This window comes from Muntiacus reevesi, chromosome 15 (genome assembly GCF_963930625.1).
Source record: "Muntiacus reevesi chromosome 15, mMunRee1.1, whole genome shotgun sequence".
Taxonomy (NCBI): Eukaryota; Metazoa; Chordata; class Mammalia; order Artiodactyla; family Cervidae; genus Muntiacus; species Muntiacus reevesi.
In genome coordinates this window covers 22637941-22665545 of record NC_089263.1, presented here as the reverse complement: position 1 = coordinate 22665545, position 27605 = coordinate 22637941, and the positions used below count along the sequence as shown (strand labels likewise).

At 39.9% G+C, this 27605-nt stretch overlaps 1 protein-coding gene across 3 annotated transcripts in view; it reads left to right on the top strand.

The window, feature by feature from the left end:
- The window catches only part of ADAMTSL3 (ADAMTS like 3), a 361288-nt gene that overhangs the window by 165655 nt on the left and 168028 nt on the right, over positions 1 to 27605 (top strand). The window lies entirely within an intron of this gene.

Below are 27605 nucleotides of genomic sequence, written 5' to 3'. Positions count from 1 at the left end.
GCCCTCATTCACTAGTCTTTAGTCATCTCAATTTTCTGGAAGATTTTTAACTTCGCAGGGACCTTTTCCTCCATGGCTATTGCACTGACCAATCCCTGAGCCTAGAACACACTTCTCCTAGCTCTTAACTTGGCTGTCTTTTTCTCAACCTTGAGCTTAAGCATCATCTCCTCAGAGATATTTTCCTTGACCAATCTGCCTAAAGTCAGCCCTTCTATTTTCTATTTCCTTCTTAGCCTTTATTGCAAGAAGTAATTGTTTCATTTACAGTTGACTCTTAAATAACATGGGTTTGAACTGCACAGGTTCACTTATATGCAAATTTTTGTTAATAGTACATACTACAGTACTGACATGATCCTCAGCTGGGTGAATCCCCGGATGTGGAAACTTAGATACAAATACAGAGAGATAACTATAAATATACCCAGATCTTCAACTGCATGTAGGGTAAGTGCCCTTAACCCCTGTGTTGTTCAAGAGAGAGCTGTATTTGTTTGCTTAATTCGTCTCTTCTGCTGGTCAGATGTTGCAAAAGTGGACTCTGTATCTATCATTTTCATCATTTTATTCTTGGAGCTTGTAGGGTACCGAGCACGTCAGAGGAGCTCAATAAATTTTGCACAAATGAATACAGGTTCTTCACTGGAGATACCTCTGCTTCCCATTACGTTTTCGGTGAGACTAAATATTGTGCAACAGAGTTTTGGGACTGGAATTTTTGGACTAGGGTAATAACCTCTGTTTGGCCACTGTCTGTGATCTTAGGCAAGATCACAGGAACTTGGACTTTTTCATCTGTGTCCTGAATGTGTTAGCACAGATCATGTCTAAGACATCTTTTAGTTCTGAAAATGTATTAAATATATTTGTACTTTATTTCTTATTTTAAAAAGCACAGACCTTGAGGTGGATGGAGGTCAGAGAAGTTAGTCCTAGGATCTCATAGGAAGAATTATCCACAGCTCTAATGAAAAGGTTCCACAGAGATGGCTTGTCTTCCTAAAGAGCCCAGGAAATTTTACATGTTTATATTGGTTTACATGGGCTTCTCAACTCGATATTCTCTGTATTTGGTGATACGGATGCATTCTACCCCTCAGTACAGGGAGGTACATTCCCCTGGAAGCTTTGTCTCCTGCTTTCGTCCAGTGGAGGGACACAGTGTCCTTGCACTGGCTGTTTCTTAGTACCTTTATATCAAAATAATCAGTTCAGTTCAGTTCAGTTACTCAGTCGTGTCTGTCTCTTTGCGACCGCATGGACTGCAGCATGACAGGCCTCACTGTCCATCACCAACTCCCGGAGTTTACTCAAACTCATCTCCATTGAGTCATTGATGCTATCCAACCATCTCATCCTCTGTCGTCCCTTTCTTCTCCCACCGTCAATCTTTCCTAGCATCAGAGTCTTTTCAAATGAGTCAGTTCTTCACATCAGGTGGCCAAAGTATTGGAGTTTCAGCTTCAACATGAGTCTTTCCAATGAACACTTAGGACTGATCTCCTTTAGGATGGACTGGTTGGATCTCCTTGCAGTCCAAGGGACTCTTAAGAGTCTTCTCCAACACCACAGTTCAAAAGCATCAATTCTTCAGTGCTCAGCTTTCTTTATAGTCCAACTCTCATATCCATACTTGACCACTGGAAAAACCATGGCTTTGACTAGACGGACATTTGTTGGCAAAGTAATGTCTCTGCTTTTTAATATGCTGTCTAGGCTGGTCATAACTTTCCTTCCAAAGAGTAAACGTCTTTTAATTTCATTGCTGCAATCACCATCTGCAGTGATTTTGGAGCCCCCCAAAATAAAGTCAGTCACTGTTTCCACTGTTTCCCCATCTATCTCCCATGAAGTGATGGGTCTGGATGACCTGATCTTAGTTTTCTTAGTGTTGAGCTTTAAGCCAATGTTTTACTCTCCTCTTTCACCTTCATCAAGAGGCTCTTTAGTTCTTCTTCACTTTCTGCCATAAGGTGGTGCCGTCTGCATATCTGAGGTTATTGATATTTCTCCTGGCAATGATGTACTCTGCATATAAATTAAATAAGCAGAGTGACAATATACAGCCTTGACGTACTCCTTTTCCTATTTGGAACCAGTCTGTTGTTCCATGTCCAGTTCTAACTGTTGCTTCCTGACCTGCATACAGATTTCTCAGGAGGCAGGTCAGGTGGTCTGGTATTCCTATTTCTTTCAGAATTTTCCACAGTTTCTTGTGGTCCACACAGTCAAAGGCTTTGGCATAGTCAATAAAGCAGAAATAGATGCTTTTTCTGGAACTCTCTTGCTCTTTTGATGATCCAGTGGATGTTGGCAATTTGATCTCTGGTTCCTCTGCCTCTTCTAAAACCAGCTTAAAAATCTGGAAGTCCATGGTTCACGTATTGTTGAAGCCTGGGTTGGAGAATTTTGACCATTACTAGTGTGTGAGATGAGTGCAGTTGTGCGGTAGTTTGAGCATTCTTTGGCGTTGCCTTTCCTTGGGATTGGAATGAAAACTGACCTTTTCCAGTTCTGTGGCCACTGCTGAGTTTTCCAAATTTGCTGTCATATTGAGTGTAGCACTTTCACAGCATCATCTTTCAGGATTTGAAATAGTTCAGCTGGAATTCCATCACCTCCAATAGCTTTGTTCGTAGTGATGCTTCCTAAGGCCCACTTGACTTGACATTCCAGGATGTCTGGCTCTAAGTGAGTGATCACACCATCGTGATTATCTGGATCATGAAGATCCCTTTTGTACAGTTCCCCTGTATATGCTTGCCACCTCTTCTTAATATCTTCTGCTTCTGTTAGGTTCATACCATTTCTGTCCTTTATTGTGCCCATATTTGCATGAAATGTTCCCTTGGTATCTCTAATTTTCTTGAAGAGATCTCTAGTCTTTTCCATTCTATTGTTTTCCTCTATTTCTTTGCATTGATCACTGAGGAAGGCTTTCTTATCTCTCCTTGCTATTCTTTGGAACTCTGCATTCAAATGGGTATATCTTTCCTTTTCTCCATTGCTTTTTGCTTCTCTTTACATCTATTTGTAAAGCCTCCTCAGTCAGCCATTTTGCTTTTTTGCATTTCATTTTCAGGGGATGGTCTTGATCCCTGTCTCCTGTACAATGTCACGAACTTCCGTCCGTAGTTCAGCAGGCACTCTGTCTATCAGATCTAGTCCCTTAAATCTATTTCTCACTTCCACTGTATAAGAGATTTGATTTAGGTCATACCTAAATGGTCTAGTGCTTTTCCCTACTTTCTTCAATTTAAGTCTGAATTTGGCAATAAGGAGTTCATGGTCTGAGCCACAGTCAGCTCCCCATCTTGTTTTTGCTGACTATATAGAGCTTCGCCATCTTTAGCTGCAAAGAATATAATCAGTCTGATTTCAGTGTTGGCCGTTTAGTAATGGCCATGTGTAGAGTCTTCTCTTGTGTTGTGGGAAGACGGTGTTTGCTATAACCAGTGAGTTCTCTTGGCAAAACTCTATTAGCCTGTGCCTTGCTTCATTCTGTACTCCAAGACCCTATTTGCCTGTTATTCCAGGTGTTTCTTGACTTCCTACTTTTGCATTCCAGGCCTCTGTATTGAAAAGGACTTTTTTGGGAGTTAGTTCTAAAAGGTCTTGTAGGTCTTTATAGAACCATAACTTCAGCTTCTTCAGCATTACTGGTCAGGGCATAGACTTGGATTCCTGTGATATTGAATGGTTTGTCTTGGAAACAAGCAGAGATTATTCTGTCATTTTTGAGTTTGCATCCAAGTACTGCATTTCAGACTGTTTTGTTGACTATGATAGCTACTCCATACCTTCTAAGGGATTTTTGTGCACAGCAGTAGATATAATGATCATCTGAGTTAAATTCATCCATTCCAGTCCATTTCAGTTTGCTGGTTCCTATAATGTCGACATTCACTCTTGCCATCTCCTGTTAGCCCATTTCCAATTTGCCTTGATTCATGGACCTAACATTCCAGGTTCCTATGCAATATTGCTCTTTACAGCATCAGACCTTGCTTCCATCTCCAGTCACATCCACAACTGGGTGTTGTTTTTTTTTTTGGCTCCGTCTCTTCGTTCTTTCTGGCGTTATTTCTCCACTGATTTCCAGTAGCATATTGGACACCTACCAACCTGGGGAGTTCATCTTTCAATGTCCTATCTTTTTGCCTTTTCATACTGTTCATGGGTTTCTCAAGACAAGAATACTGAAGAGGTTTGCCATTCCCTTCTCCAGTGGACCACATTTTGTCAGAACTCTCCACCATGACCCATCGGTCTTGGGTGGCCCTACACGGCATGGCTCATAGTTTCATTGAGCTAGACACGGCTGTGTTCCATGTGATTAGATTGGTTAGTTTTCTGTGATTGTGGTTTTCAGCCTGTCTGCCCTATGATGGAGAAGAATAAGAGGCTTATGGAAGCTTCCTGATGGGAGAGACTGACTGAGAGGGAAACTGGGTTTTGTTCTGAGTGCAGGGCCATGCTCAATAAATCTGTAATCCAATTTTCTGTTGATGGGTGGAGCTGTGTTCCCTCCCTCCTGTTTACCTGGAGCCAAACTGTGGTGGAGGTAATGAAGATAATGGCAACCTCCTTCAAAAGACCCCATGCATGTACTGCTACACTCAGTGCCCCCAACCCTGCAGCAGGCCACCTCCAACTCACACCTCCGCTGGAGACTTCTGGACACTCACAGGCAAGTCTGGGCCAGTCTCCTGTGGGGTCACTGCTCCCTTCTCCTGGGTCCTGGTGTACAAGGTACTGTTTGAACCTTTCAAGAGTCTTTTTCCCAGTCCTGTGTAAGTTCTCACAGCTCTGTGGTGGAGTTAATGGCGACCTCCTCCAAGAGGGTTTATGCCATACCCAAGTCTGCAGCACCCAGAGCCCCTGACCCTGTGGCAGGCCCCTGCTGACCCGTCCCTCCATAGGAGACACTCAGACACAGTTCTATCTCAGTCTCTGTGAAGTCCCTGAGTCCTGGCACGCACAAGGTTTGTTTGAGCCCTCTTAGCATTTCTGGTGGGAATGGGATTTGATTCTAAACGCAAATTCACCCCTCCTACCATCTTGCTGGGGCTTCTCCTTTGCCCTTGATGCAGGGTATCTCCTCACAGTTGCTCCAGCGCCTGCCGTCTTACTGGGGTTTCTCTGACCTTGGACGTGGGGTATCTCCTCAAGGCTGGTCCAGTGAAGCACAGCCGCCACCATCTGTATGCCGGTAATCGGTGTGCCAAAATGGCATATTTGGGGGTATCCCATTACAGAATCAGAGGCAAGTGGCTATTTAGTCCTTACCAGGCTCTGGATTTCTTAGCTGCAGTGTAAAGGGCAGAGAAGAAGGTTTATACCCTGATTCTGGGAAACATCGGACAGAACAATGTTGTCAGGTGCTGTATGTAAAATAGAGCCCTCTCTTGTTTGTAGCTAAGTTGTGTCTGACTCTTTTGTGACCCCATGGACCCCACCAGGCTCCTCTGTCAATGGGATTTTCCAGGCAAGGATACTGGAGTGGGTTGCCATTTCCTCCTCCAGAGGGTCTTCCCAAACCCAGAGATAAACCCATGTGTCCTGCATTGGCAGGCAAGTTCTTTACTGCTGAGCCACTGGGGAAAGCCACAGTTCCCTCTGCCACTTGCTATTCAAAACTAGTCCTGGAAACCAACACAGTAGCTGTACTGTTAGACACTCTGCCTGTTACATATTCTTTTGGGGTAAAGGCATTTTAGGCTGTTAAAGATCTACGCCTCCAAATTGGAAGCAGATGTTTCTACATAGATACCAAGGCTAATAGCTAAGGACACTCATTTGCAGATGCAGCAATAAACGCCATACATGATGTAGCACATGAGCAGCTCAGGGCAGGGATGTAATTACAGCAGAGGTGTAGAAATTGGGTTTCAGCTTGCAGCAGTTTCTCTCACCAAATTCAGTCCTGCCGAGTCCCCTGTCTGCTTTTAAAAGATGGTTGTTAATTTCTGATTATTTTGCCCAACTTTGTTCCCTGGCACATTTCATCTGTCCCACCTCGGTGTCAAAAGGAAGTATACGATCAGCCCTCCATTTTCAGAATCCATGTAGCCACACACTGGCTTTCTCTTCTTTCATCTCCCAGTCCTCCACCACACCCACAAAGGCACAGATAAACTTAAATCAAACTTGACTATCCTACGGACTTCCCTGGTGGTCCAGTGGTTAGGACTCCATGCTTCTGATGCAGGAAGTGCAGGTTCTATCCCTGGTCAGAAGACTGAGATCCCACATGCTATGGTGCAAGACCAAGAAGTAAAAACAAGACAGAACAACACTTGACCACCCTAGTTTGGAAAGCTGTCAACCCCTGTTCTATACAATGTTGTTTTAGGTTAAATGATGCCAAGTAGTTATATGTGTGTAAGAGTATTAATAAACACCATTTTTGTGCTTATATGTTTTTCATTTTACAAAATGCTTTCACACTTGTTATCTCATTTTAAAGGAGGATAAGTATTATTTTCAGTTTTTTCATAGAATTATTATTAGCATTAGCATTTATTCAATACTTATTTAAAAAAAAAAACTCCTCTTTTCCTTGGGAATGGAGAGAGGATGGAGGGCAGTGTGTGTGTGTGTGTCTGTGTGTTTGAGCCTAAAAAAGCAGAAGAATAAAAAATACAAGGTCAAAAAATAACATGAAATATGTATGACCGAAAGTTTTGTTCAGCAAAATACCCAACCAAATTAAAAAAAAATTAAAAACCAGAGATGGAAAAGTGGGAATGAGATTGTCAAGGTGAGGGTAATAGAAGAGTTCATCTCTTTTCTCGTGTTACGTTGGAATGTATGTATTTAGGTGGGTGCAGTTCTAACTTAACTCTACGGTGCAAATAAACGATCTGGTGTAAATTGCAGTCCTCCTGGGCTGAAACTGATGTTTATTGATTAGTTAATATTGTGTGGACAGTTTATTTCCTGTACATTTTGCTACTTAGCAAAGTGGTGATCTCTGCGGCAGGAAATGAGACATAGAAAAAATATGATGGAACAGCTGGACTTGAGCGTTTGTGTGTGGGAGGGAAGTCAATGGAAGCAAACTTAATAGATCCTTAGGTCAGCCCAGTGATTGCAAAATCAAACAAGTGAAGCCCATAAAATCCAAGTATAGTGAATGTACTTGTGATGGGAGAGTGGGAGTTTATACAGTGACAACTGGGTCTGAACAGTAGAAGGGTTAAAAGTGCACTGTTTGGTTCTGACCCCAGCCCTGCTGCTTGGGAAGTCTGTAATCTTGGACAAGTCACTTAAACTCGCAGAAGTTCAGTTTTTTTAATTATAGGAATGGTGTTTTATTAGAACAAAGGAGGCAGTTCTCTCAAGTTACCCAGGATCATGCCTGGGGGCATCGTATGTGTTCAGCCTGGTTTTAGTAACTTGCACTTACCCAGCCTGACTGCTGGTTAAGTTTTCTTCTACATCCTTTGCATGTATTATGTTATCAAATCCTCTCAACAACTCCTTGAAACAAGTATTATTATCCTCATTTTACACATGTAACTGAGGCACAGAGAAGGCAGGAAACTTGCCCAAAGTCACACAGTGGTTGTAAGTGGTGAAGCTGGCATTATAACCCAGGTTGCCTGACTCTGTGGTCTGTGATCTTAGCCATGATTCCATATTTCCTCTCCCAGTAGTTTGTAGAGTAAAAAAAAAAATGCAGAGTGTATTGAGAAGAAGCCCTGGAAGATGACATAGTGAGTAGCAGTATCAAGGATCTCTTACCCCAAATTTCAATGGAAATGTTTTGAAGTAGTTCCAAACAATGAAGGTATTCAACAGGAACCAGTTCCCAACACTACCACCAAATCTAGATTTCCCAGTCGTGGACCTGCTGTTATGAACATTGTTTAGGTGGGGTAGAGAAGAAACATTCCACCACCTGCCATGTTCTCAACTGTTGGATTCTATACCATTAGAGAGTTTAATATTTTAAAGTGGCCCCAAAATAAGACCTGATTGGTGGCCTCATAAGCAAACTTGTGAGAGGAGGTTTTAAGTGGTGTCTATTTCACCTGTCCTGAAACACAAGATACAGCTTGCTCCTGTTAGCTCCAAACTGAGGGGGATTTACCTGAAGGCCATTTGTCTGGGGTTTAAGTATCCCAGTGTAACAGGGGAGACAAGAAAGCATGTTAGCAGTGTTAATATCAAAGCTAGTAGAATCTTGCATACATGCATGCTCAGTCACTAAGATCTGGCTCTTTTGTGACCCCATGGACTGTAGCTCACCAGGCTCCTCTGTCCATGGGATTTGCCAGGCGAGAATACTGGAGTGGGTAGGTGTTTCCTTCTGTCGGGGATCTTCCCCACCCAGGGATGGAACCTATGTCACCTGCTTGGCAAACATTTTCTTTACCACCAGCACCACCTGGAAAGCCCCAAAAATAAATATTAAAAAATGTACAAAGAAAACAATAGCTCTATAGGTCTGTAAGAAGAAATTGAAGCAAATAAAACTGTTATGCAGACTTGAACACACTTAGTAGGAACTAAGTCATGTTACATTAACAGGTATTATTGAGCATTGCATTTTGAGGGAACATACTGTCTTTTCAAACATTTATGGACCATTTACAAAAACTGATTCTGTGCTAGACTCCAAAGAAGATTGTAAAAAACCCCAAAACTCAGTAAAACAGAAACCGTTAGTAGAGACCTCGCCCTGCAGCTGCGCCCGTCCATTCTTTGCTCCCTCCCATTACAGAGGAACAAGTGTCTGTCTTCCTTTCCAAGGCTAATTAATCCCTCCATCTGCGTCCTGGATTCCTGCCCCCTCTGCTTCCTCAGAGATCTCACCCCACCTATCATCTCTGTCCTTTATCCTCTCTCTCTGTCTCCTTTTCCCATCAGAGTTAAGTGTGACCAGATCTCTTCCATCTTAAATGGAAGTATAATTTGCAAAATATATGTGTGTATATATATGTGTGTTTGTATAAGATATATATATCTTCCCTGGTGGCTCAACAGTAAAGAATCCGTCTGCCAATGCAGGAGATGCAGGTACAACCCCTAGGTTGGGAAAATCCCCTGGGAAAGGAAATGGCAGCCCACTCCCATATTCTTGCCTGGGAAATCCCATGGACAGAGGAGCCTGACAGGCTACAGCCCATGGGGTCGTTAAAGAGTTGGACACGACTTAGCAACTCAACAACATATATATTTTACATAATTATATACATAATATATGTGTATATGTATATAGATCTTTTAAACTCTCCACATCTCCAGCTGCCACCCTAATCTTTAACTTAGCTTTATTGACAACTTTTGGAAAAACTGTTTACATTTCCTGTGTCTCCTTTTTTGTCTTTTATTCCTCAGATGGCAGCCTCTTGTTCTTATTGCACAGTTGATACTGTCTTTATGAATCCCATTAGCAAACTTCTTACTGTTGCATCCAAAAGGCACTTGAAGCCCCCAGTGGAAGAGCATTTAGTGCTACTGGCCCCTCCCTCTTTAACATTCTCTTCCTCATCAGGGTTCTCTCTCTATTTCTGGTCAGACCTAGAACTGTGCCTTTCTGCAGAATGGTGGAGAAATCGTGAAAAGTTGTGACTGTAGAACCACCCTGCTTCCTGTCCTAAAAACCTGGAGTTTTCCTCACTCTGCCCTGGTTCAGTGCTGTCAGAAACACAGCTCACACATGCTCCATAGTAGCGTCATACAGAGGCTGCTGGATGGACACATTCTTGGGCTCCACCCAAAGCTTGTGGGACAGGATTTCTGTGGGAGGAGCAGGAATCTGTGTTTTAATAAGTTCTCAGGGTAATTCTGGGAGGTGCTGCTCTGTAAAAGTTCTACAGGGACATGAGATGTATCAAATATTAATATACTATGGAGAGTTACAGAAACAGACAGGAATTGCCGTTTAGGAGAGACGGCATTTAAAACTGTACAGTGGAGATAAGTTTCCTGTAATCTAAGGATGTTAAATCCTTAAGTGAGGACTCTAACAGATTGCTGCCTTCCTAGCCTTGCCCAGCTGCCCTGCACTATGCGTTTCCCAACAAGGTAGTATTGTAAGCAACTGGGGGTTCACTTCCCTCTACACAGCCATGTATTTCCCCCAAGTGTGAACCATCTGACTAAAATAAAGTGCCAGGGTTTCTAGTCTGAGAGGTTTCACTTGAGTGTTTAATTGTCAATGAATGGCAGTTGGAATGTGTGCACACACACACACACACATACACACACAGGATAAATGCTTCTCAAAGACACTACAGTCTAAGTTCACAAAGATTTTCTGAGAGAGTTACTTAGCCCAGTTAATCTACCCAAAGAGGATTTCTTAGGAAAGATTTCTTATTTATTATTTTCAAAACAATTTTCATTACATAGATGTCTGTCTTCTTGTTGTTATTGTTTAGTCACTCAGTCACGTTTGACTCTTTACAACCCCATGGACTGTAACCCGCCAGGCTCTTCTGGCCATGGGATTTTCCCAAACAAGAGTACTGGAGTGGGTTGACATTTCCTTCTCCAGGGGTTCTTCCTGACCCAGAGATCGAACCCAGGTCTTCTGCATTGGCAGATGGATTCTTTACCACTGAGCCACCAAGGAAGCCCTGGCCAGTGTAGCTATTCTGTGAAAAAGGCTCCATAACATTCCTTCTTAACAGATGTGTCTCTTATTTAGACCATTTATTTTTTCATAATATTGACTTGGTAAAGTGTTCATCCCGTTTTTCTTATAGAATTTCCCATCTTCTGGATTTATCTGATTGCCACTTTTTTTCTGGATCTCTCTCAATATTTCCTATAAACAGAGCAGTGAGGTCCAAGGCTTGATTGGAACTGGACTGAACATCTGTTCAGGTGGGAGCACGTCACCCACGGTACAAAGTGCTTTCTGTTGCATCACATCAGGAAGTCTGTGCATAGCAGTGTTGAGTTTGATCAGTGGTCTAAGGTGGGGAAACACAGGTCACTATCTTATGCAGATCCATGTTTCCTTGTAAGAAACCTACAGAATGTTATCTCAAGGTGTTAAATATTCTGTTTTGCAACAGTTTCTCACATGGGGTTTAGCATCTATTGTTGAAATAGTGCTTATTCTGGGGTTTGGTTGCAAATGGCTATTTTCTAATTCTTCTCTTATCTCTATATTTACTTTCTGATATTCTTCTGTAAAGAACCTCCCCAATCTTTTTTGTTTTTCATTTCCCACTCTGTATTCAGAGATTTTTTTGTTTTTATTTTTTATTTTTTTCTTTCATTTATTTTTATTAGTTGGAGGCTAATTACTTTACAATGTTGTAGTGATTTTTGTCATACATTGACATGAATCAGCCATGGATTTACATGTATTCCCCATCCCGATCCCCCCTCCCACCTCTCTCTCCACCCAATTCCTCTGGGTCTTCCCAGTGCACAGGCCCGAGCATTTGTCTCATGCATCCAGCCTGGGTTGGTGATCTGTTTCACCCTAGATAATATACATGTTTCGATGCTGTTCTCTCGAAACATCCCACCCTCGCCTTCTCCCAGAGTCCAAAAGTCTGTTCTGTACATCTGTGTCTCTTTTTCTGTTTTGCATATAGGGTTATCGTTACCATCTTTCTAATTTTTTGTTTTTAAATGTTTTCTCATATTATAGACACTGTTCATCTGGGGCTGCATATTGTCCAAAATGTGGCCAGTGAGAGCAGTTCAAGCTGAACCCTTTTGACATAATTCCTTTGGACTTTAAACACTGCTTTGTGTTCTGAAACAACAACAGGGTGTTCTAGGCTCACTTTGAATCTTTTTTCCTTCTCCAGACCTAGAATTGCCTGTTTGTTTGTTTGTTTTTTATTCATAAAATCTTGATTCTTTTTAGTGGGGAATGGTATTTAGAGCCCAAGACATAGGCAGTACTTACTGTCAATGGGAAATCTTTGCTTCCAAGCCCTTTTCATTGCAGAGAACTTTGAAAGTATAGAAGAAAGAAAAATGAAGACCATGTATTTGTGGACCTACTTAAAGCTTATTTTATGATTTCCTTATTTTTATCATTTTAAAATAGAAGTATTTCTCACGGAAGTTAGCAAATAAAAAGTTAAATTGTCTGTATTGTGTATTCATCAACAAAATATTATTGACTCTTCCACCTTAAATAATGACACAATGAAGTATACAGGTTTTTGGTTATTGTCCTTTGGATTTTGGCCAGCCTCAGCTTATTAAGAATTGTTATTCTTCTGACTCCATTTGGAGATCCTTGTCACTCTATTATTGGAGATGTCATCATAAAATCTGAAGCCACTGGAAAATTTCCTAAAAAAATAACATTGTAAGAAAAAATACATTTTTTTATTATATAAAATTGGAAAATACAGAACAAAGCATAAAAAGCACATTATGTATGATGTTGGCTGTGGGTATGTCATATTTGCCCTTTGTTATTTTGAGATATGTTCTTTCTCTGCCTAATTTGTTGAGTTCTTATCATTATTGAATTTTGTCAAATGATTTTTCTGTATCTATTGAGATGATAATAGGATTTTTCTTTTATTCTATTAACATGATGTATTATATTGATTGATTCATATTTGATGAACTGTCCCATCTCCTTACATCCCAGGAGTAAAGTCCACTTGATCATGGTGTACGATCATTTTAAAGTGCTGCTGAAGTTGGTTTGCCAGTATTTTACTGAGACTTGTTGCATCTATATTCATTAGGAATATTGGTCTCTAGTAATTTTTTTCTTCTTGAATTTTAAGTAGTTATATTATCTACAACTAAGGTTTTTAATTTTTTTATTTCCAATATATATTCCTATAACTTATTTTCTACTTACACTGACAAAGATGAGTGTGAGGGAAAATGATGATAATTTTTGTTGTGTTCCTAACCATGGTGAAAATAATTCTAATATTTCACCATTATATCTGCTCATGGCTTCTGATTCTTTATTAAACTGAGGGTGTTTCTTTCTGTCCTTGGTTTTAAAAGGAATCTTATTGTAATGCATGCTGAATTTTGTCAGATGCCTTTTTATATTCATTAAAATGTTCATAATACTTAACTCACTTGATTTGTTAATATAACTAATTATATTAATACTTTTTCTGATGTTGAATCATTCATTTTTATAATATACTGTATTTAGTCATGATGTGTGATCCTTAGGATAGAGTTCTGAAATTTATTTGCTTTGTTGTGTTTATTATTTTTACATCCATAGTGATAATTAAGATTTAGTTCACATATTTATTTATGTGATCTATGTGTTTGGTTTGGGTATCAGTCATTTTAGCTGGTATTCACTAACTGGGAAGCTTTCATTTTCCTATTATCTGCAACTTGCTTGTTTGCTTAAGGTTTCGCAAAACTCATCCAGCAAAAACATTTTGGCCCTGGTCCTTTATTTTCTTTCTTCCTCAGTAAGTAATGTTTTTAGCTTTTTTAAAAATTGTATTTTAAAAGTAACTCATTGGTGCATTTTTATTCTAGAGAACTCAAAAAATATAGAACTATGTTTCCATTCAGGCACTCCCAGAATTCTTTTCTTTCCTGGGAGGAAACCACTGTCAATGGTTTGGTGAGAGCGAATGGAGAGTTATTATTTAGTGGGCTCAGACTTTCAGTTTTGCGAAATGAGGAAAGTTCTAGAGATAGATTGTGATAATATGTCTTACCCCATCCCCTGGCAAAAGCCATCCTACTTTTTTGTCTCTATGAACTTAAAATACCTCATATAAATGGAATCATACATATCCTTTTGTGACTGGCATATTTCACTTAGCCTAGTATCTTTGTGGTTTATCTATGTGTCATAGCATGTGTCAGAATTGTCTTTCTAAAAAAATACTTAAAAAAATTTTTTTTTCATTTTGGTCACCCCAGACCTTTGTTGGAGCATGCGGGATTTCTCTAGTTGCAGTATGTGGTATGGGGGTATCTCTTGTTGTAGCGCACCAACCCTAGAGCACATGGACTCAGTAGTTGCAGTGTGCTGACTTAGTTGACTTGAGGCATGTGGGATTTTAGTTCCTCTACCAGGGACTGAATCTGAGTCCCCTGCATTGTAAGGCAGATTCTTAACCTCTGGACCACCAGAGAAGTCCTAGAATTGCCTTACTTTTTAAGGCTGAAAAATATCCCATTGTATATATTTACCACGTGATAGCTTTCCACTCATCAGTGAATGGACACTTAGGTTGAGTTCATCTTTGGCTGAAATAATGCTGCTGTATATGTGCATGTGCAAATATCTGTATGAGTCGCTGATTTCAGTTCTTTGGGGTGTACCCGGAAGTGGAATTGCCGAATCATGTTGTAACTCTATATTTAGTGTTTTGAGTAACTGTTTTCCATAGTGATTGAAAAATTATTTTATATTTCCATCAGCTGTTCACAAGGGTTCTAGTATCTTCACATCCTGAACAACACTTGTTATTTTGCTTGTCTGTTTTTTCTTAATAATGGCCATCCTAATGAGTGTGAAGTGATATCTCTTTGTGGGTTTGATTTGCATTTTCCTAATGATTAGTGAAGAGGAACTAAAAAGCCTCTTGATGAAAGTGAAAGAGGAGAGTGAAAAAGTTGGCTTAAAGCTTAACATTCATAAAACTAAGATCATGGCATCTGTTCCGATCACTTCATGGCAAATAGATGGGGAAACAATGGAAACAGTGTCAGACTTTATTTTGGGGGGCTCCAAAATGACTGCAGATGGTGATTGCAGCCATGAAATTAAAAGACGCTTGCTCCTTGGAAGGAAAGTTATGACCAACCTAGATAGCATATTAAAAAGCAGAGACATTACTTTGCCAACAAAGGTCCATCTGGTCAAGGCTATGGTTTTTCCAGTGGTCATGTATGGATGTGAGAGTTGGACTGTGAAGAAAGCTGAGTGCTGAAAAATTGATGCTTTTGAACTGTGGTGTTGGAGAAGACTCTTGAGAGTCCCTTGGACTGCAAGGAGATCCAACCAGTCCATCTTAAAGGAGATCAGTCCTGAGTGTTCATTGGAAGGACTCATGTTGAAGCTGAAACTCCAATACTTTGGCCACCTGATGTGAAGAACTGACTCATTTGAAAAGACCCTGATGCTAGGAAAGATTGATGGTGGGAGAAGAAGGGGACGACAGAGGATGAGATGGTTGGATAGCATCAATGACTCAATGGAGATGAGTTTGAGTAAACTCCGGGAGTTGGTTATGGACAGGGAGGCCTGTCGCTGCAGTCCATGGTGTCGCAAAGAGACAGACACGACTGAATAACTGAACTGAACTGAACTGATTAGTGATATTGAGCCTATTTCTTTGTGTTTGTTGACATTTGTATATCCTCTTTGGAAAAATGTGTATTCAAGTCCTTTGCCCACTTTTTGAATTGGGGTGATTTTTGTTGTCGTTGTTGGGTTGTAGAAACTGTATCTCTTCTGAATATTAACCCCTTATTTGGTACATAATTTACAGATATTTTCTCCCACTACATGTCTTGCCTTTTCATTCTATTGATAGTACCCCTTGACGTGGAAAAGTTTAATTTTGATGGAGTCCAGTTTATGTTTTTCATCTGTTACCTATGGTTTTGACATCATATTCAAGAAATACTAGGCCATATAATTATTTTTTAACTTGTTTTTTTCTTTTCTTTTTTTTTTCCTGGAAAAGGAGATTCAAAGATGTTTAATTTAACTATTATGTTGTGTACAGTTGTGAAAGTGAATGAAGGACAATTAGGCTCATTCAACATGACTTGATTTCAAATAAACAGCATTGTTCAAAGAAAAGCAAATCACATAAGAATATACACATATGTATGTAGTTTCTTTCTATTTTAACCAAGGTCCCAAACAAGCAAAATTAAGCAATATGCTGCTTGAGGATACATTCACAAGTGATCCAACTACCAGGAAAACAAAGGATTATACTTATCTAACACTGGGTAAAAACATATATTAACTTGCTTTTTTCATCAGTCATTTAGCAGTCTTTACACATCAAGTAATGCAGCCTCCTATTGTTACTTTTATCTGTTGTAGAGTATTCCTTCAGGGCTTGCTAGGTGATGCTAGTGGTAAAGAATTCACCTGTCAATGCAGGAGATGCAAGAGACACAGGCTCAATTCCTGGGTTGGAAAGATCCTTAGCCTGGGCATATCACTGTTTATCTAACTCCTCCCAAAATAGTGAGCATTTAAATAGTGTTCATTTTTTTTACATGTATGTGTGTCAAAAACAAACAAATATGAAATAAGGAAAGGATATTTATCACAGTGCTAGAAGTGATGATCTCTGGGCAGTTGGATTGGAAATAGCTTTATTTTGTCTGGAATGCTTTTTGAATTTTCTAATTTTAATAGTAAATAAGTATTTTTATTTAATAAAACTTATAAACAAGTCAATAAACATAGTGACATCCTTTGATTCAACAACTTCACCCAGAGGCTATCAAAAATTCTTCGTTGTAAGTTAAACAAACAAAACACAACATCTGCTTGAAGTAATTCATATTGTTGATGATGTACTAATATCATTTAGTCATAGACTTGATGGTCAAATAGGAGACTGGGGGATAGAATTTCATTTACCCTGGGATTATTATGTGGTCATGAAAATTAATTTCAGGATGTGTAACAGCATGAAAAAAGAATCTACAGGGGGCAGGATTTCCATTCAATAATTATCTTGGCCAGGTATTATCAAAAATTTTTGGTGGAGAACCATGTAGGAAGTATATTAGTCTTTGTGAGTTGTATTGTCTTTTTTACAGTTACTCACCTTTGCCTTTGTAGGGCACAAGCAGCCTTAAATGAATGAGTATGACCTTAGGGCCCTAGTTGTGGACTCACTCAAGTTGCTCAGTGCATTTATTTAACTTTTTCTTTAATACTTTTAAAAAATAAATTGGCCAAAGAATTCCTTCAGTTTTTTTTTTTAAAGTAAAAGACATTTCTCATTTTCACCAGGAAGTTTATTGAATAATGTGTTCACCATTTTGTTCCACTACCTTCTTCCATTTTTCAGGCAACTTCATAATCCCATCTTTTCAAAACTTTTAATCTTTTTAAGCAGAGAACTGTTCTAGGTGCTTTTTACAATCTTCCAGGGAATTGAAAATTTTTCCCTGAAGCGAATATTGTAAAGACCAAATTGAAGGGATATCGGAAGCAGCAGTGTCTGGTGAATATGACAGATGAGTTAGAACTTCCCAGCCAAGATGTGACAGTTTTTGCCTTAGTCATCAAAGAAACATGCAATCTTACATTATCCTGATGGAAGATTATGGGTTTCCTTTGACTAATTCAGGACACTTTTCATCGAGTGTTGTCTTCAGTTGGTATAATGGGAGTATTACTTGTTGGAATTAATCATTTGGTTTTCTGAAAGAAGCTCATTATAGAGGACTCCCATCCCATTCCACCATATCACCCCATATCACCTTCTTTGGATGAAGATTGACCCTTGGTGTTGTTGATGGTTCCTTTCCCCTTGCCCCATGATTTCTTCTGTTCCACATTATTGTACAGCATCCCCCTTTTATTGCCTGTCACAATTTGTTTTTAAAAATGGGACTTTTTGTTACATTTAAGAAGAGAATCACATGCAGAGTCAAGAAGATTCTTTTTGCTTAACTTATGTGGAACCCAAACATCAAAATGATTAACATAACTCAGTTCAGTTCAGTTCAGTTGCTTAGTCGTGTCCGACTCTTTGTGACCCCATGAATCGCAGCATGCCAGGCCTTCCTGTCCATCACCAACTCCCAGAGTTCATTCAAACTCATGCCCATTGAGTTGGTTATGCCATCCAGCCATCTCATCCTCTGTCGTCCCCTTCTCCTCCTGCCCTCAATCCCTCCCAGCATCAGGGTCCTTTCCAATGAGTCAACTCTTCACATGAGGTGGCCAGAGTATTGGAGTTTCAGCTTCAGCATCAGTCCTTCCAATGAACACCCAGGACTGATCTCCTTTAGGACAGACTGGTTGGATCTCCTTGCAGTCCAAGGGACTCTCAAGAGTCTTCTCCAACACCACACTTCAAACCATCAATTTTTCGGTGCTCAGCTATCTTCACAGCCCAACTCTCACATCCATACATGACCACTGGAAAAACCATAGCCTTGACCAGACGGACCTTTGTTGGCAAAGTAATGTCTCTGCTTTTTAATATGCTATCTAGGTTGGTCATAACTTTCCTTCCAAGGAGTAAGCATCTTTTAATTTCATTGCTGCATTCACCATCCGCAGTGATTTTGGAGCCCCCAAACATAAAATCTGACACTGCTTCCACTGTCTCCCCATCTATTTGCCATGAAGTGATCGGAACAGATGCCATGATCTTAGTTTTATGAATGTTAAGCTTTAAGCCAACTTTTTCACTCTCCTCTTTCACTTCCATCAAGAGGCTTTTTATTTTTTTATTTTTTTAATTTTATTTTATTACTTGGAGGCCAATTACTTCACAACATTTCAGTGGGTTTTGTCATACATTGACACGAATCAGCCATAGAGTTACACGTATTCCCCATCCCGATTCCCCCTCCCACCTCCCTCTCCACCCGACTCCTCTGGGTCCTCCCAGTGCACCAGGCCTGAGCACTGGTCTCATGCATCTCACCTGGGTTAGTGATCTGTTTCACCATAGATAATATACATGCTGTTCTTTTGAAACCTCCCACCCTCACCTTCTCCCACAGAGTTCAAAAGTCTGTTCTGTACTTCTGTGTCTCTTTTTCTGTTTTGCATATAGGGTTATCATTACCATCTTTCTAAATTCCATATATATGTGTTAGTATGCTGTAATGTTCTTTATCTTTCTGAGTTACTTCACTCTGTATAATGGGCTCCAGTTTTGTCCATCTCATTAGAACTGATTCAAACGAATTCTTTTTAACGGCTGAGTAATATTCCATGGTGTATATGTACCACAGCTTCCTTATCCATTCATCTGCTGATGGGCATCTAGGCTGCTTCCATGTCCTGGCTATTATACACAGTGCTGCGATGAACATTGGGGTGCACGTGTCTCTTTTTTTTTTTTTTTTTAAATATTATTTTATTAGTTGGAGGCCAATCACTTCACAACATTTCAGTGGGTTTTGTCATACATTGACATGAATCAGCCATATAGTTACACCTATTCCCCATCCTGATCCCCCCTCCCACCTCCCTCCCCACCCGACTCCTCAGGGTCCTCCCAGTGCACCAGGCCCGAGCACCTGACTCATGCATCCCACCTGGGCTGTTGGTCCGTTTCACCATAGATAATATACAGGCTGTTCTTTCAAAACATCCCACCCTCACGTTCTCCCCCAGAGTTCAAAAGTCTGTTCTGTACGTCTGTGTCTCTTTTTCTGTTTTGCATATAGGGTTATCGCCACCATCTATCTAAATTCCGTATATATATGTTAGTATACTGTAATGTTCTTTATCTTTCTGGCTTACTTCACTCTGTATAATGGGCTCCAGTTTCATCCATCTCATTAGAACTGATTCAAATGAATTCTTTTTAACGGCTGATTAATATTCCATGGTGTATATGTACCACAGCTTCCTTATCCATTCATCTGCTGATGGGCATCTAGGTTGCTTCCATGTCCTGGCTATTATAAACAGTGCTGCGATGAACATTGGGGTGCACGTGTCTCTTTCAGATCTGGATTCCTCAGTGTGTATGCCCAGAAGTGGTATTGCTGGGTCATATGGCAGTTCTATTTCCAGTTTTTTAAGAAATCTCCACACTGTTTTCCATAGTGGCTGTACTAGTTTGCATTCCCACCAACAGTGTAAGAGGGTTCCCTTTTCTCCACACCCTCTCCAGCATTTATTGCTTGTAGACTTTTGGATAGCAGCCATCCTGACTGGCGTGTAATGGTACCTCACTGTGGTTTTGATTTGCATTTCTCTAATAATGAGTGATGTTGAGCATCTTTTCATGTGTTTGTTAGCCATGTGTATGTCTTCTTTGGAGAAATGTCTGTTTAGTTCTTTGGCCTGTTTTTTGATTGGGTCATTTATTTTTCTGGAATTGAGCTTCAGGAGTTGCTTGTATATTTTTGAGATTAATCCTTTGTCTGTTTCTTCATTTGCTATTATTTTCTCCCAATCTGAGGGCTGTCTTTTCACCTTACTTATAGTTTCGTTTGTAGTGCAGAAGCTTTTAAGTTTCATTAGGTCCCATTTGTTTAGTTTTGCTTTTATTTCCAATATTCTGGGAGGTGGGTCATAGAGGACCCCGCTGAGATTTATGTCGGAGAGTGTTTTGCCTATGTTCTCCTCTAGGAGTTTTATAGTTTCTGGTCTTACATTTAGATCTTTAATCCATTTTGAGTTTATTTTTGTGTATGGTGTTAGAAAGTGTTCTAGTTTCATTCTTTTACAAGTGGTTGACCAGTTTTCCCAGCACCACTTGTTAAAGAGGTTGTCTTTTTTCCATTGTATATCCTTGCCTCCTTTGTCAAAGATAAGGTGTCCATAGGTTCGTGGATTTATCTCTGGGCTTTCTATTCTGTTCCATTGATCTATATTTCTGTCTTTGTGCCAGTACCATACTGTCTTGATGACTGTGGCTTTGTAGTAGAGTCTGAAGTCAGGCAGGTTGATTCCTCCAGTTCCATTCTTCTTTCTCAAGATTACTTTGGCTATTCGAGGTTTTTTGTATTTCCATACAAATTGTGAAATTATTTGTTCTAGTTCTGTGAAAAATACCGTTGGTAGCTTGATAGGGATTGCATTGAATCTATAGATTGCTTTGGGTAGAATAGCCATTTTGACAATATTGATTCTTCCAATCCATGAACACGGTATGTTTCTCCATCTGTTTGTGTCCTCTTTGATTTCTTTCATCAGTGTTTTATAGTTTTCTATGTACAGGTCTTTTGTTTCTTTAGGTAGATATACTCCTAAGTATTTTATTCTTTTTGTTGCAATGGCGAATGGTATTGTTTCCTTAATTTCTCTTTCTGTTTTTTCATTGTTAGTATATAGGAATGCAAGGGATTTCTCTGTGTTAATTTTATATCCTGCAACTTTACTATATTCATTGATTAGCTCTAGTAATTTTCTGGAAGAGTCTTTAGGGTTTTCTATGTAGAGGATCATGTCATCTGCAAACAGTGAGAGTTTCACTTCTTCTTTTCCTATCTGGATTCCTTTTACTTCTTTTTCTGCTCTGATTGCTGTGGCCAAAACTTCCAAGAATATGTTGAATAGTAGTGGTGAGAGTGGGCACCCTTGTCTTGTTCCTGATTTCAGGGGAAATGCTTTCAATTTTTCACCATTGAGGGTGATGCTTGCTGTGGGTTTGTCATATATAGCTTTTATTATGTTGAGGTATGTTCCCTCTATTCCTGCTTTCTGGAAAGTTTTAATCATAAATGAGTGTTGAATTTTGTCAAAGGCTTTCTCTGCATCTATTGAGATAATCATATGGTTTTTATCTTTCAATTTGTTAATGTGGTGTATTACACTGATTGACTTGTGGATGTTAAAGAATCCTTGCATTCCTGGGATAAAGCCCACTTGGTCGTGATGTATGATTTTTTTAATATGTTGTTGGATTCTGTTTGCTAGAATTTTGTTAAGGATTTTTGCATCTATGTTCATCAGTGATACTGGCCTGTAGTTTTCTTTTTTTGTGGCATCTTTGTCTGGTTTTGGAATTAGGGTGATGGTGGCCTCATAGAATGAGTTTGGAAGTTTACCTTCTTCTGCAATTTTCTGGAAGAGTTTGAGTAATATAGGTGTTAGCTCTTCTCTGAATTTTTGGGAGAATTCAGCTGTGAAGCCATCTGGTCCTGGGCTTTTGTTTCCTGGAAGATTTTTGATTACAGTTTCGATTTCCGTGCTTGTGATGGGTCTGTTAAGATCTTCTATTTCTTCCTGGTTCAGTTTTGGAAAGTTATACTTTTCTAAGAATTTGTCCATTTCATCCAAGTTGTCCATTTTATTGGCATAGAGCTGCTGGTAGTAGTCTCTTATGATCCTTTGGATTTCAGTGTTGTCTGTTGTGATCTCACCCTTTTCATTTCTTATTTTGTTAATTTGGTTCTTCTCTCTTTGTTTCTTAATGAGTCTTGCTAATGGTTTGTCAATTTTGTTTATTTTTTCAAAAAACCAGCTTTTAGCTTTGTTGATTTTTGCTATGGTCTCTTTAGTTTCTTTTGCATTTATTTCTGCCCTAATTTTTAAGATTTCTTTTCTTCTGATAACCCTGCGGTTCTTCATTTCTTCCTTCTCTAATTGCTTTAGGTGTAGAGTTAGGTTATTTATTTGGCTTTTTTCTTGTTTCTTGATGTAAGCCTGTAATGCTATGAACCTTCCCCTTAGCACTGCTTTTACAGTGTCCCATAGGTTTTGGGTTGTTGTGTTTTCATTTTCATTCATTTCTATACATATTTTGATTTCTTTTTTTATTTCTTCTATGATTTGTTGGTTATTCAGAAGCGTGTTATTTAGCCTCCATATGTTTGAATTTTTAACAATTTTTTTCCTGTAATTGAGATCTAATCTTAGTGCACTGTGGTCAGAAAAGATGACTGGAATGATTTCAGTTTTTTTGAATTTTCCAAGACGAGATTTATGGCCCAGGATGTGATCTATTCTGGAGAAGGTTCCGTGTGCACTTGTGAAAAAGGTGAAATTGATTGTTTTGGGGTGAAATGTCCTATAGATATCAATTAGGTCTAGCTGGTCCATTGTATCATTTAAGGTTTGTGTTTCCTTGTTGATTTTCTGTTTAGTTGATCTATCCATAGTTGTGAGTGGGGTATTAAAGTCTCCCACTATTATTGTGTTACTATTAATTTCCTCTTTCATACTCATTAGCATTTGCTGTAAATATTGTGGTGCTCCTATGTTGGGTGCATATATATTTATAATTATTATATCTTCTTCTTGGATTGATCCTTTGATCATTATGTAGTGTCCTTCTTTGTCTCTTTTCACATCCTTTATTTGAAAGTCTATTTTATCTGATACGAGTATTGCGACTCCTGCTTTCTTTTGGTCTCCATTTGCGTGAAATATTTTTTTCCAGCCCTTCACTTTTAGTCTGTATATGTCTCTGGTTTTGAGGTGGGTCTCTTGTAGACAGCATATATAGGGGTCTTGTTTTTGTATCCATTCAGCCAATCTTTGTCTTTTGGTTGGGGCATTCAACCCATTTACATTTAAGGTAATTATTGATATGTGTGGTCCCGTTGCCATTTACTTTGTTGTTTTGGGTTCACGTTTATACAACCTTTCTGCATTTCCTGTCTAGAGAAGATCCTTTAGCATTTGTTGAAGAGCTGGTTTGGTGGTGCTGAATTCTCTCAGCTTTTGCTTGTCTGTAAAGCTTTTGAATTCTCCTTCATATCTGAATGAGATCTTTGCTGGGTACAGTAATCTAGGTTGTAGATTATTCTCTTTCATTACTTTCATTATGTCCTGCCATTCCCTTCTGGCCTGGAGGGTTTCTATTGATAGATCAGCTGTTATCCTTATGGGAATCCCTTTGTGTGTTATTTGTTGTTTCTCCCTTGCTACTTTTAGTATTTGTTCTTTGTGTTTGATCTTTGTTAATTTGATTAATATGTGTCTTGGAGTGTTTCGCCTTGGGTTTATCCTGTTTGGGACTCTCTGGGTTTCTTGGACTTGGGTGGCTATTTCCTTCCCCATTTTAGGGAAGTTATCTCCTATTATCTCCTCGAGTATTTTCTCATGGCCTTTCTTTTTGTCTTCTTCTTCTGGGACTCCTATGATTCGAATGTTGGGGCGTTTCACATTGTCCCAGAGGTCCCTGAGGTTGTCCTCATTTCTTTTGATACTTTTTTTTTTCCTATCTGCTTCATTTATTTCCACCATTCTATCTTCTACCTCACTTATCCTATCTTCTGTCTCCGTTATTCTACTCTTGGTTCCCTCCAAAGTGTTTTTGATCTCATTCATTGCATTATTCATTTTTAATTGACTCTTTTATTTCTTCTAGGTCTTTATTAAACATTTCTTGCATCTTTTCAATCTTTGTCTCCAGGCTATTTATCTGTAACTCCATTTTGTTTTCAAGATTTTGGATCATTTTTATTATCATTATTTTAAATTTTTTTTCAGATAGATTCCCTATCTCCTCCTCTTTTGTTTGACTTGGTGGGCACTTGTCATGTTCCTTTACCTGTTGGGTATTTCTCTGCCTTTTCATCTTGTTTAGATTGCTGTGTCTGGAATGGGCTTTCTGTGTTCTGGAGGTCTGTGGTTCCTTTTTATTGTGGAGTTTTTACCCAGTGGGTGGGGTTGGACGGTTGGCTTGTCAAGGTTTCCTGGTTAGGGAAGCTTGTGTCAGTGTTCTGGAGCGTGGAACTTGATTTCTTCTCTTTGAAGAGCAATGGAGTGCCCAGTAATGAGTTTTGAGATGGGTCTATGTGTTAGGTGTGACTTTGGGCAGTCTGTATGTTGACTTTCAGGGCTATGTTCCTGCGTTGCTGGGGAATTTGTGTGGTATGTCTTGCTCTAAAACTTGTTGGCTCTTGGGTGGTGGTTGGTTTTAGTGTAGGTATGGAGGCTTTTGGACGGTCTCTTATTACTTAAAAGTTCCATGTAGTCAGGAGTTTTCTGGTCTTCTCAGGTTTTGGGCTTAAATCTCCTGCCTCTGGATTTCAGTTTTATTCTTCCTGTAGTCTCAGGACTTCTCCAACTATACAGCACTGATAATAAAACTTCTAGGTTAATGGCGAAAAGATTCTCCCCCGTTAGGGACTCCCAGAGAGGTTCACAGAGTTACATGAAGAAGAGGACAGGGAGGAGGGAAATAGAGATGAGCAGGAGGAGAAAAAGGGGGACTCAAGAGGAGAGAGACAGATCTATGCAGTCGTCTGTTCCTAGAGTGTTCTCCATAGCCCAGACACCCACAAAGATTCACAGAATTGGATTGGGAAGAGAAGGGGCAAGGAGGAAATAGAGGTCTTCTGAGGTAGAAAACAGAGAGTCAAGATTGGGAGAGAATAATCTCTCCTCCTGAATAAAAATGGAAACTGAATATTGGATTCTTAAATGTTCACAGTTTATATCATATACTGAAGAACAGAAATTAAAAATCTAGAGTAGAGGTTAGACTCTTAAAAATACTATATTAAAAACAAAAACAGAAATAGGAGGAAAGGAGGAAATAGAGGTGTTCTGAGGTAGAAAACAGAGAGTCAAGATTGGGAGAGAATAATCTCTCACTCCTGAATAAAAATGGAAATTGAATATTGGATTCTTAAATGTTCACAGTTTATATCATATAGTGAAGAACAAAAATTAAAAATCTAGAGTAGAGGTTAGACTCTTAAAAATACTATATTAAAAACAAAAACAAAAACACCCCCCCAAAAAATTTTAGAAATATATATGAGGTTCAGTTTAAAAATAAGGCTTCTCTTCTTTTTTTTCCTTTCTTCTTTGTAAGGTTATAGTGTATTGAAAATGAATAATTAAGGAGCAGTAAAGGAGTACTAGAGGACTTTAAAAGAAATAAGAGAAAAAGAAAAATAGAAAATAGAAGAGAAGAGGGGGGAAAAAAAAAGAAGAGAAAAAAAGAGGGAAAAAAAAATTTTCCCTAACTAAAAAAATCGTAAGAATTTATGAAAATGAAAGTTAAGGAGTAATGGGGGAGTAATAGGGAATTTTAAAGGAAAATAAAAGAGAAAAAATAAAAAAGAAAAAATAAAATAAAATAATTTTTTTTTCTTACTTAAAAAAAAAAAGTAAAAATATATCTAGGAATTTCTCTGGACCTGTTGCGGTCAGTGTGGGTTCAGCTCAGTTTCAGATAGCTCCTCGTTCCAGCTTACACTTCTTGATATCTACAGGCCCCTTGTGGTGTGGTCAGTGTTTCCTACAGGGATTTTAATCTGTTGCACCAGTTCCTTCTGAAGCGGTTCCCTTTGTTTATTTGGCTTCTGTTTGCTGGTCTCTTCAGGACCTCATTTACGCCCTGACATAGGCGGGCGGAGGTGGACTCTTATTCAGGTAGCTAGTTCCGTCGCGCTGTGGGGAGGGGCTGGCGCTGTGGGGAGGGGCTGGCGCTGTTCAGGCTCGGCTGCTCTATATGGAGTGCGCCCGTGCTGCGCGCGGTTCCAGCCCTCGGGTGTTCCGCGAAAGGTCGGAACAGAAAGCTGCGCCTGCTGTTTGTGCCTTCCCGTCAGAGCGGTTCAGGCAGCCAGGGGCTTGGCGGTCGCACTCTCCCCGGGTGCGCTCGCCCACTCCCTTCCGCGGTCCCAGTCTCAGATTCCACCGGCGCCAGTCCGGTGCGTGCGCCTTCTGCCCTCCGCGTCCCCAGCCCCAGTCCCCGCCCGCGCCGGTCGGGTGCCTGTGCCCTGTGTCTCGCTGCGACCCTCCCGGCGGATGTCGACCATCCAGAATCTCAGACCCTTTGTTCTGCGAATGGCCGGCAGTGTGTTTGGGCCGGTTAATTTTTTCTCTCTTTTGCTCTCCCACAGTTCAAGCTGGGAACTCACAAAAGCTCCCTCCGATTGTCCTCAGGGCACTCAGGCCCGGACCCTGCCCCAAGTAATGCCGCCCGCTCCTCTCCCTTCCGCCCCCACTTGCTGGTTGCGGATGCGGGCGTCTGGGGTACTTTTCTGCTGGGAGTTGCTTTTAGGCTCGTAATCTGGGGGTTTTATTTATTGTTTCTCTCCCAGTCAGGTTGCCCTCTGAGATTCAAACACTTCCCCCAGGCCCGCCAGTGCGAGGGTTTCCCTGTGTCTGGGAACGTCCTCTATTAAGACCCTTCCCGGGACGGATCTCCGTCCTTAGCTCTTTTGTCTCACTTTTTATCTTTTATATTTTGTCCTACTTCCTTTTGAAGACAATGGGCTGCTTTTCTGGGCGCCTGGTGACCTCAGCTAGCGATCAGAAGTTGTTTTGTGAAGTTTGCTCTGTGTTCAGTTATTCTTTTGATTGAATTTCTAGGAGAGAAAGTGGTCTCCCCGTCCTACTCCTCCGCCATCTTGGCTCCTCTGTCAAGAGGCTTTTTTAGTTCCTCTTCACTCTCTGCCGTAAGGGTGGTGTCATCTGCATATCTGAGGTTATTGATATTTCCCCTGGCAATCTTGATTCCAGCTTGTGCTTCTTCCAGCCCAGCATTTCTCATGATGTACTCTGCATATAAGTTAAATAAGCAGGGTGACAATATACAACCTTGACATACTCCTTTTCCTATTTGGAACCAGTCTGTTGTTCCATGTCCAGTTCTAACTGTTGCTTCCTGACCTGCATACAGGTTTCTCAAGAGGCAGGTCAGGTGGTCTGGTATTCTCATCTCTTTCAGAATTTTCCACAGTTTACTGTGATCCACACAGTCGAGCTGGTGCAAATGATTTTCAACACTTGATTTGGATATTTGAATATGTTGTTTATCTCTGTGTGATATAATGTAGATTGTTTTCAATAACTCGATTTGATTGCTATCAACTTTGATTAATCTACTATATCATGGAACATTGTCCAGCTAGAAATGCGAGCAGGAAACTTCACAAACCACTTTTGACACATTCAATTAATCACAGCACCTTCTCCATACACTGCACAAAAATTTTTTTTGCTTCTCCATTGCGTTTTTATCTTTCTTGAAATAATAAAATATATAAAGCATGATATGCTGAAAATGTTGCTTTTTTTC